Source organism: Cavia porcellus, unplaced genomic scaffold (assembly GCF_034190915.1).
Source record: "Cavia porcellus strain 051 isolate PalLab524CR breed Dunkin Hartley unplaced genomic scaffold, mCavPor4.1 scaffold_17, whole genome shotgun sequence".
In the NCBI taxonomy this organism is placed as follows: domain Eukaryota; kingdom Metazoa; phylum Chordata; class Mammalia; order Rodentia; family Caviidae; genus Cavia; species Cavia porcellus.
In genome coordinates this window covers 36,091,209-36,101,827 of record NW_026947500.1, presented here as the reverse complement: position 1 = coordinate 36,101,827, position 10,619 = coordinate 36,091,209, and the positions used below count along the sequence as shown (strand labels likewise).

General features: G+C 31.7%; 1 non-coding gene across 1 annotated transcript; it reads left to right on the top strand.

Moving 5' to 3' along the window:
* Nucleotides 1-2,347: 2,347 nt before the first annotated feature.
* On the top strand, nucleotides 2,348-2,474 carry LOC111755218 (small nucleolar RNA SNORA11). The gene has a single exon (XR_002789789.1). It is a non-coding gene; the product is annotated as a small nucleolar RNA SNORA11 (small nucleolar RNA).
* The last annotated feature ends 8,145 nt before the right edge of the window (nucleotides 2,475-10,619 follow it).

Genomic DNA, 10,619 nt, shown 5'->3' with positions numbered 1-10,619 from the left:
CTCCACCTTATCTGCATTTTGGAGTTTACTCTAATAGAGTACTTCCATAAATAATGAACTAATGATTGTAAAGGAGAAAGACAAGACAAGTATATGTTACTTTTAAAATTCCTGGTTAAAATTTTATGAATTTTCTGTCCACATTTCATTGGCCTGATTGATCTTAGATATGCTTTGTGCTCACAAGAGTTAAACCTTATTAACCTCTTAGAGGAATATCACGAAGACCAAACTATTTGATCAAACTAAAATTGATGGCAGCTGACATTCAATTCAAAATGCTTTTTTTTGCTTCATATCTTTATTAAATTATTGCTAAAATTCCCAACCTGATGTTCCAAACTCAGCCTCTCTTCAGCCTCTTCAATATCTGAGATTAGAGGCATGCAACACTTCGCCTAGTTTATGTAAGCATTTTAAGTATATTTTTGTGTATCACGTGGTTTCAGTAGACATATTTATTATTTATTACACATAGATGATAGAAGAACATGTTGGATGTTTAAAATTTCTAAAAAAACTATTTTCCAACAGATTATTATGTGAAATAAAGTCAAGCTTAAATTTCACATAAATTTTGTTATAGTAGATACCCAAAATATAAATCAAGAACAAACTGAAAGTTAGATAATAGGCAACAGACTGTTTAAAAATTGCAAGGGGAGCTAAAGATTTAGCTCAGCGGCATAAGTGCCTGCCCTGCAAGCACCCAGTCAGGAGCACCCAGTACAAACAAGAAAAAATAAATAAATAAATAAAAATGGGAAGGAGACCAAAATATGAAGGCAAAGAAGAGAGAGGGGATAGAAAGGGATGAAATATAATTGAGATGTGTTATGTAGGTATGTGTATCCACTCCCCATGATGACTATAATCACTATCGACTGCAAATACATTTTAATATAAACAAAAATTAACATTATGTTACTATAAAATAGAAATTGCCAAGAAAAATACATGATCTAAGTGAGGGGTTGTTTAAATTTGACCTAATGATTATAAAGAATTACTTGCAATAAAAATTTTAAGCTAATAATATTTTATTTAAAGATTTATAATGATTGCGAACATCCTCTCATCCATCATGTGTTTATAGAGATTTTTTTCAAATAAAGTCAGTACCGTGTGTCTTCATTTACTTTAATCACCACATCTGACACTGTGTTACTTCTGACTCTCCCCTAATGTGAAAAAGACCATGAAAAATAAACAGTTTAAAACAATTCAAGATACCAATTGTGGTCAGGGTGAATAATTTTTAAAAATGCATAAAAATGGGCTTCTGGAGGTGCTATTAAAAGTCTCAAGAACATGCGATATTTTTCTAGGAAGAGGGAATATTTTATAGGGAATGTATGACAATCTGTCTCTTGTTGTAATTTATTTTTTAGTTTAAACATTCAATATGTTTTGATAATACGTTGCATGAATTAGAAAGACAGTAAAGTGCACACCAGTGTCTTATTACCAATTATTTGCAACAAAATAAAATATTTACTTTTTTGTACCAAGTATTTAACCCATGATCTCAGACTTGCCAAACAGGCACTGATACCTCTGAGCTAAATGAAATAGAAAGATTTCAAATGTAGTAATGTCAGATAGCATATAGTGGCAATAGCTCTTGTGCTATACTAACCAGAAAATATGTGAAAAACAACAATTTTTAGACATTAGATAACAGCGCGTGAAAATCATGTAGAGAAGAATAATAAAAGTGGGGAACGCTATGATTTTACTAGATTGCTGATTAGAATCGTGTTTTAATATCTATGATATACAGAGGAAGCCAAAAGACAAGCTGTGTCTCAGGGTCAGCATAAGAAGACAGACAAATCAAGGTATTTCTAGACAAGTAGACTATTTCAATATATGCACATAATAAAAATGAATGGGATTTATTTAAACAAACCATAAAGAGTATCCAGAGATGAAAAATGTGATTTCTATAATTAAAGATGCCTATGAAGATTAATAATTGGTTAGAATTTGCAGAAAGTTTAGTGAGCTGAATTGCACAGTAATGAATGATGAAAAATGAAGCAAGTGAAAGACCACAAAATCGAATGAGTCTCTGTAAGATGGGAGCCAATGAAATATATTCCAAAGTTCAATGCATTAAAATCAAGGAAATTAAAATATATGTAATCAGAGTTATAGATTCGAGTAAAGTAATTTTATAATGAAACAATGAGAAAATAATGAAAATTTAAAAGGCAAAATACCACATAAAAAGAGAGTACATAATATAAATATGCAAACAAATAAAACTGTAATAATTCTAAACAAAATAGAACTGATATGAAAGCAAATCCAACATATATGCTATATATATGAAATATTAAATGGGGTGTGCTCAGAGCAGGTGGCCTGAAGAATCGCTTCTCTATTTACAACACATTCAACAGGAATCTAGGTTATTGTGACAAGGGGCACAAAGCTTCTGACCGCCTCTGAGCAGATGTCCTATACCTGTATTCCATATTCTTCCACATAGCCTCTAGATAGTACCAATTGGACCAGATCAGTAATAGGGAAAACCTGTAGCATTTAGTGGGCAGACATGGATATTTTGAGTGTATCCACAGGTGACCTGTTGGTAGTCCTAAAAGTAATGAACTTGAATTTCTATTTTCAATAAGTTTTTAAAAACAATAAGCATTAAGTAAAAAAAAAAAAAAGTATATCATACAAATATAAAATTTTAAGGTAAATATAAAAGTGCTATAAGAGTATTTTAATAGATTTCAAAATAAGCATTGTAAGTGATGGAGAGGGAGAGTCCTTACTGATAACAAGTGCTAATTCATCAAACCATATCACAGTGTCAAATGTGAATGCATTGAATAAAAGAGCTTCCTGATACATGAATGAAAATAATGAATATGAAATGACAAATGAGAATAATTCACCATGATATTTTAAGATTTCAAAAGTCTTCACTGATTGTTGTAATAATAGATGGACATTTTTTTACTATTATAGCTACCTTTTCTCTACCATTTGACTAAGTTTGCTAATCACTGCAAAATATTTAAAATGTTTACAAGTTTGAGGAAGTGGTGTGATATTTTAAAAAATATAATGATAAAATGATTCAGGCAGAAAATTCTGTAAAAACTATAAAAATTCTATCAGAATAATGTAAAAAATTTATTGAGTTTGGACAATTTAATCAGTATTAAAAATTAGCCTTTTTGCCAAATAACGATTGTTTTAATGACACTAAAATAGAGAAAAAATGATGCCACTTACATTAACATCAAATACTGTGTGCAATGCTACTAGAAACATTTATCAAAATACATGCAAAACTATACATTTTAAACTGCACTTCATTTCTAGGACAAGTTTAAGAAAATGTAAGTTGAGATACACTGAGTTTCTATATCACAACACCAAAATTACTTTAAAATGTCAATTCTCTTCAGAGGGTTCTATAGATTCAGCCCATTCTCCATCAATTTTCAATGCAGGGCTTTTTGCGGAAATTGACAGAATGATTCTGAAATAATTGCGGCACTTCACAGGACCCACACAAACCAAGTATTTTTCAAAAATAAATCTAAGGTGCTAGAAATGTAACTCAAAGATAAAATGATTGCATAGTACAAACTAGATCCACAGTTTAACAACACAGAACCACACAAAAAATTAAATTTAAAGTAAAATAAAGCTGGGGATATAGATCAGCGGCACAGTGCCTGTCTGGCAAGAGCAAGGTCATGAGCCAATTCCTGATACCAAAATAAATAAATAAGAATCAGCAAGGAATGTCACCATTACTTAATATCCTTAATTACTAATGATCTAAAATAATAAAAAGCATCTACCAATTTGAAAGCATTTCATAAAACTATAGTAGTCCAGACAAGGTGGTATTGATTTAAAAATGAGCATATGCATCAAGAGAATAGATCACATTCCATAGGAATTGTATGATAGCCCACTTATATTGTTATAGGTCAGATGTGAAATGTTATCCAAAGTTGCCTGTGTTGAAGGCGTGCAAGGTAATTTCCCAGTGACAAAGAACTCAATGTTCTGAAAGGCAAGAGTAAAATGAAAATCATAATCCAATTTCTGAGCTGAAACGAACTCTATCTCATTATTACCATAAAACTAAGGAAAATGTTTTCTTAAGGTAAAATGCACATGCATGCAGATGGAATTCAAATAGCATCTCACTATATTCCTTTTTACCTATCTGGTTCTACCAGACCTTCTTTTGAAGCTCCTGTCTTATTTTCCAGTTCTCTTGTGACAGCTCTTGCCTTAGTCAGATTATTATTCAGGGAAGAGCCACAAGTTCCTTTGAAAATGTAAATAAAATTAGATCACTGTTAATCTCAAAAAGTTCTGTGTTGGTTGTTTCACTAAAGTTAAGTCATATTTCTTAAAGTGAGTTCCAAAATATGGCCCATTATGTCATTCATTATTTGTCTCAAACTTATCATCATAAACTAATTATTGTTTAGTAACATTTGTCTACTTGCTACTCATGCAATTTACCAATAACCTCCAACACAACACATTTCATAGACTTCTTACATGCAGGTGTATTTTTCTCATACATGCACTTCATTATCCTTTGCAAAGCTACCAACTATCTTATCAGTCAGGCCCAATCTATCCTCCCTATATAAAATTACACTTGCACCAGGCGAGCACCCAGGTCAAACTTCGTTTGCCGTATCTCCTTTCCAATGATCAAAGTCACTGTTATTTAATTTAAATGCCACAAAATCTGTTTTGAAGGCATAGGTCATGATTTTTCAATATTTATAGAACATTCACCAAGGCTACTTATTTTAAAGCATTTCCATAGCTTTAGCAAATAATTCTCATGCCTATTTATAGTCATTTATTATATTAATCTCCTTTTCTATTACTAAGACACACTGTTTGATACAACATTAATGAGGAAGTGGTCTCTTAGGCTCATTTTGTTAAAGAGGTTCTAGTCTCTACTGAGTTAGTTACAGAGCAGGAATAGCATCCTAGCTCTGATGCACCTGCTTCTCTCATTTTTAAAGAAAGTATCATGGTGGAGAAAAGCATTAAAGTTCATGGTGGCCAGGAAATAGAGTACAGGGCAAGAGTGGCATTGAGAGATAGGTCTTTTAAAACCACAACCCCAGTGAACAGCTTCCTCCAACAGGCCCCATCTCATCACAGCACATTCAGCTCTGAATATCAATGGATTCATCCAGTGATGAGCACAGTGCCTCATGATCTAATTACCTCTCCACCAATCTCTTACTACTGTTAGGTTGACAATTAAAATTAATTGGTATAAGTCCACTGGTTGTCAACTTGATACCTCATCACATCTCTTTAAACCATGCTAAAGAGACACGTTATGTTCAAGTGCGCAAAAATCAGTAAAATAGGAGATTGTGCTCTGAAAGTCTATGATTGGCCTCTCAAGACATACTGTATATGTTAGGAAACATCTCCCAAGAGAAACGTTAAATCATGATAAAACAAACAAACAAACAATCATTCTAATTCTCAGATGGTGTACATGCTATATTACACAGAAAGCCTGAGTTAAAATTGCATATGGATTTGTTTGACAATTAATACATATAATATTAGGAAAGTCTCCCTACAATATCCAATGGACCATGAATAATCTCAGGTTTCCTCATAAATAAATGAGAGAGGCAGGTGCATCAGAGTCAGAAGAGAGAGGGAAGCAGAGTGTCACCATTATGTGACATGAGAGAGAACTTATCATTGTTGGCTTTGAATACAGAAGAGGCTAGGCACATGATCTGTATATAGAGAACAGAAAAGCAAACAACTCAAATTATTCTCCAGAGACATGTGGTTCTGCTGATCCCTTGAGGTTGGACAGACACATCTTACTGAAATTTCTGACCTCTAGCCTTGTAAGATAATACACATTAGACGTTTGAAAGTTACATTTCTAAGTCTATGGTACAGAAATAGCAGAGAAGTATTCAAGAACCGTAGATACCAGGTCGATAAGAGGTTTAGGAAGAAGGGTTAAATCTTCACTGTTCGTCACACTTTTGTACCTAGAAGTACTAAATTATGCCTAAAATATATGTTCGAAGCAGCGAGAGTCATGGTATCTGCTGTTGAGGGAAAAATTTTACAGACTAGTTAGATTTTTCCAATGGGAAAACATGACCATATGGCAGAGATGTTAGAAGCAAAAAATTATGCCAACAGGATAATCAACCATCATTTACATGGCCAGTCATCCCCGAGAACTGGCAAGCATGGAGCATCACTGTAGCAGCTGCTGCCATGGCCCCAAATCCTGCAAAAATAACTGAAAAAGAAACAAAACAAGTAAGCAAATTGAAACCCTCTGAGATCATGTATTTGTAAATTACACAGCTTTGTGTAATCAGAATATAGAGCTACCTAAGGTCATTTAAATGTGGATCTCTGCTCCAACTTACAAAAGATCTGTGAGCTTGAGAAATATACTTAAATAGCATCTGTTTGCTTATCTCTACAATAAAGTTGAACCTGGCTGAAATAATATTCAAAATATTTTTTTTCTTTTTTTTTATTTCTTCCTCTGTTATTCCTGTTTTTCTCCTCTCTCCCTCTCCTTTTTTCTCTTCCTCTCTCTTCTCCCTGCATCACTCATTCCTTTTTAATAGAAATAAAATAAAGAACAAATTTAGTATGAAAAAAGTATGTGTATGATTTAGTTTATTTTATTCAAAATATGTCAATTGCCTGACCATTTATGCCAAGATATTTTATATCTTCACAAGTACAATTATTAACACTCATTCATAAACACAAGTCATATAATGTAATTATTTAGCTAACATGTAGATAAATGTGCATTATATATACATATGTGCATTGTATACACATATATGTACATGTATATCAAGAGAGAATGTATTCAATAAAATGCTATAAAATTTCTGATACTTAATTGACAAAATAAAATAAATCTTGATATGGTCACATGTTTAATAAGGATTCCACAGGAAAATATGTCTTGTAAAAAGATTAATTTATAAAAATTTGGTTCACGCAACTATGGGGGATGATAAGCCTTAAAAGCTGCATTTGGGCTGCTGAAGATCCAGGAGAGATGTTGATGCATTTGTGAAATATATCTGAACAATGGAGAATCAAGAGATTCAGTAGTTGAAGGTTCAGTCTAAATGACAAAATTCAGGATCCACAGAGCTGATATTCCTGTCTGAGAACAGAGAAAACTGAAACTGTTTTTACTTTAAAGTAGTCAGGAGTCAGGTAGCAGCTCTCTCTTTGGAGTAGATCAGCCTTTCTGTTCTATTACAGCCTTCAGCTGAGGTGGTAAGGTCAGCCTTGCTTGAGAGAAAAGTTGATTTTACGACGGTACCACTCGAATGTTATTTCTACCCAAAAATACTCTCGTGACACATTCAGAGTAAAGTTTGGCCAAGTAACTGAACACCCTAAAGCTGAACTAAGTTGACACATGAAATCAACTATCAGATCTCAAGTTCACTAAACACAAATTCAGTATATTTTCTATTGTTGAGTTGTTTTAGTACTTTAACTCAGAAACAATATAACTCAGTACCAATTATTAAATATTTATAGTAAAGCTTCATCACTTAAAGATAATAAGGCAGTGCTGAACTTAGATGTCAACTCATTTGTATTTCCTTTTCTTTTCTTCAATATTGGTCCTCATTTAGAATCCTTCATCAATTAGGCAAAATAATTCTTATAAAAAAGATGCGACAATGTAAATAACATGATTCAGGAAAAATTAGTTAATATAAATTTATTTAATTACAATTCTTAATTTATTTTACCTAATAGGTACTTTATTTTAAGCCTGTTGATAAAATTTCCAGTTTTATTCAGTCCCAGGAAGTATCTACTAATAGTCGAGATATTTGGTAAATCTAAGAGTGAATGCCCAGACTATAAGAAACTTTCATGTTTTGTTCCACACCAGTTATGCAAAAGAATGCAAACCATTTTTCTCTGTTATTAAGATCAACTGGCAAGTAGAGGGGAAGTTGGTATGGAGATGCAGTTCTAAAATGGTCCATGTTAAAATCATATGAACCCTTAAAAAGTATGAAAAAATGTGGGCCATCCATGTCTAATGAGAAAGAAATGAAAATTTGCATCACAAGCAGTTGTGATCATCAAAAACATGATAAAAACTCTTATAAATACCAGCAAAAAACACTTGAAGAAAGAAGTAACACTCTTTAAAGGTAGAAACATTTACTAATTGCATTTTTACAAATATATGTACACAGTGTTAATATATGTGAGCAAAAATGTTTCTCTTGTTTAGATGGTATATTTTTTATTTTTATTTATTATTCCCAAATATTTCTTGAGTCTTAGACTATTTCCCAATAAAAATCAAATGTTTTCAAAATTATCATATTAGTTGTTTTGGACAGTACAAATGAGTTAGACAGCTCAGTCACTGTTGCCTCTGTAAAGTGTAGAGTTGAAGCATAAGAATTCTAGATTACCCTGGATTCCTGAGTAGAGAGATTTTTTTAATAAAGTAAGTTTATATTAATACCTGTATTTAGCTGAAACAATTAGAAACAATTGATATGAATTTACACATATTATATGAACACATTAAGTAATCCAAAGCTCCATTTCTTAAAATATCTCCATAGAGCTTTACTGTAATTAAAGTATGAATGATTAATGATATTTGCAAATTGCATTTATTAAACATTGGGTTTTATGCACCCTGATACTTCATTATTTTGTATTATTTCATCTAATTATCATAAAAAACTATAAATATTTCAAATATTTTATTATACTTATAAAATAATGAATTAAAAACAAGTTTAAGCATCTTCTAAAGAATATAGAAATGCACAATCAGATCTTCCAATGATGTCTATAATCTGAAAAGCTTGCTCTAAAATCTCAGTCAATGACAGCATTTAAAAGGTTTCTTTTCATCAATAAAATAGGAATAGCATTAATAGACTCACAGTGTATATATATATATATATATATATATATATATATATATATGCATGAATATGGCTGAAAGATTAAATGTATAATTGAATAAAATGTATGAAAGTGTCCAATGAGAAGTCAGGCACAGCTAGGCACCTCCTTTGAGAACAATCCATAGATAATCCAGGTCCTGAAATTGACTATTTTAGGATTATGCTCACAAAGTAGAGAAAAATAAAGAGGAAAATAGTTCCAGCCAAAGAACATTATAACAAAGTCTATAAAAATCAAGTGAAAGTTTAGTAAATAACCACATAAAACATTTTTATTTATTGTATTTGTTTAGTTTTTTTATTATTTATTTATGGCACCAGGAAACAAATTCACAACTTTCTGCTGACCAGGCAGATGCTTCAAAATAAAATAGCCGAATTCAGGAAATTATTCCCTAGGTTTATCAGCAGAGGGGACAGCAGAATTTATTAGATACTGTTAACATAGTAGTTTATTCTGGATCAATGATACATTTTAAAGGCCTTTGTAGCTGCTCAAATATATCCACTGAATTGAAAATATCTAAAAATTTACACCCACAAATTCAATGTGCACCAATTTGTAGTGATGCCTTGCCCAATGATTTTGAAATTTCCTTAATCTTAATACCAAAGTTATTTTTATCTAATATCCTTTATGTGCATAATCTTTTTATTATATTACACAATGTTCATTGTACAAAACAATGGAATTCACTCTGATACTTCATATACTCATTTGTCTTCCACTGGCACTGTTCATTCATGCTTTTTCCCAAGGCCTGTGTAGCTCCCTTTTCCTCTATCGCCGAGGGTTCTTTCCCTGTCCTCAACAATCTCATTTTGTTGCCCCATCTCTCTTTGCCTTATTTATCTCTGGCACTCACTATGTTATTCAGGACTTCTACAAGGTTGACTTATTTTCTGGCTTCAAGCTCAGGTGTGATGTTATGCAGGGAGATAAATACAGATAAAATTGATTTACTACATATTTCTACCACAAGCCTGAACAAAAGACTTTGAAATATTTCACCATAAAAAATAGTGGGTTTGAAAGTACATAAATGGGGCGATCTTAAAAACAGAATGTTAAGTGAAATAAATAAAACATGATTAGATGTCACATAGAGTATTTATATGAGAAACCCAAATTATATATAAAGAATAAAATACTGATGGTAAAAACAGAGAGCCTGATACTTTTTTTTTAAGTGAGGAAGAGTTTAATAGAAGGAGAAAAAGGAATACAAAGAAAGTGTAAACAGAAACTTAAGTAAAATTAAGATATGATATAATCACATGTGTACCAGCTTCCAAAACTAAAGTAATTATTATACGTCACAAAAGCATACCAATACAACAGAAGGTAAAATAAAGGAAATGATGTTTGAGAAGATAGAAGTGCTTAACCTGACTTAAGCATGACAAAATATATATGTAAGATAATACTAGATGTTGCCACATTAATATGTATACTTTAAATTTTATGTATTATTCTGTTTGAAAAGTTACCTGACAACATGAAAATAAATGAAAGACATCAGCAGTGCACGTTTCTGTTGAATGTTTTATGTTACTTTACTTTCATGTTTTATATTTTAATGTATCAAAAGATTATTCCTTTGAGTTTCTTTT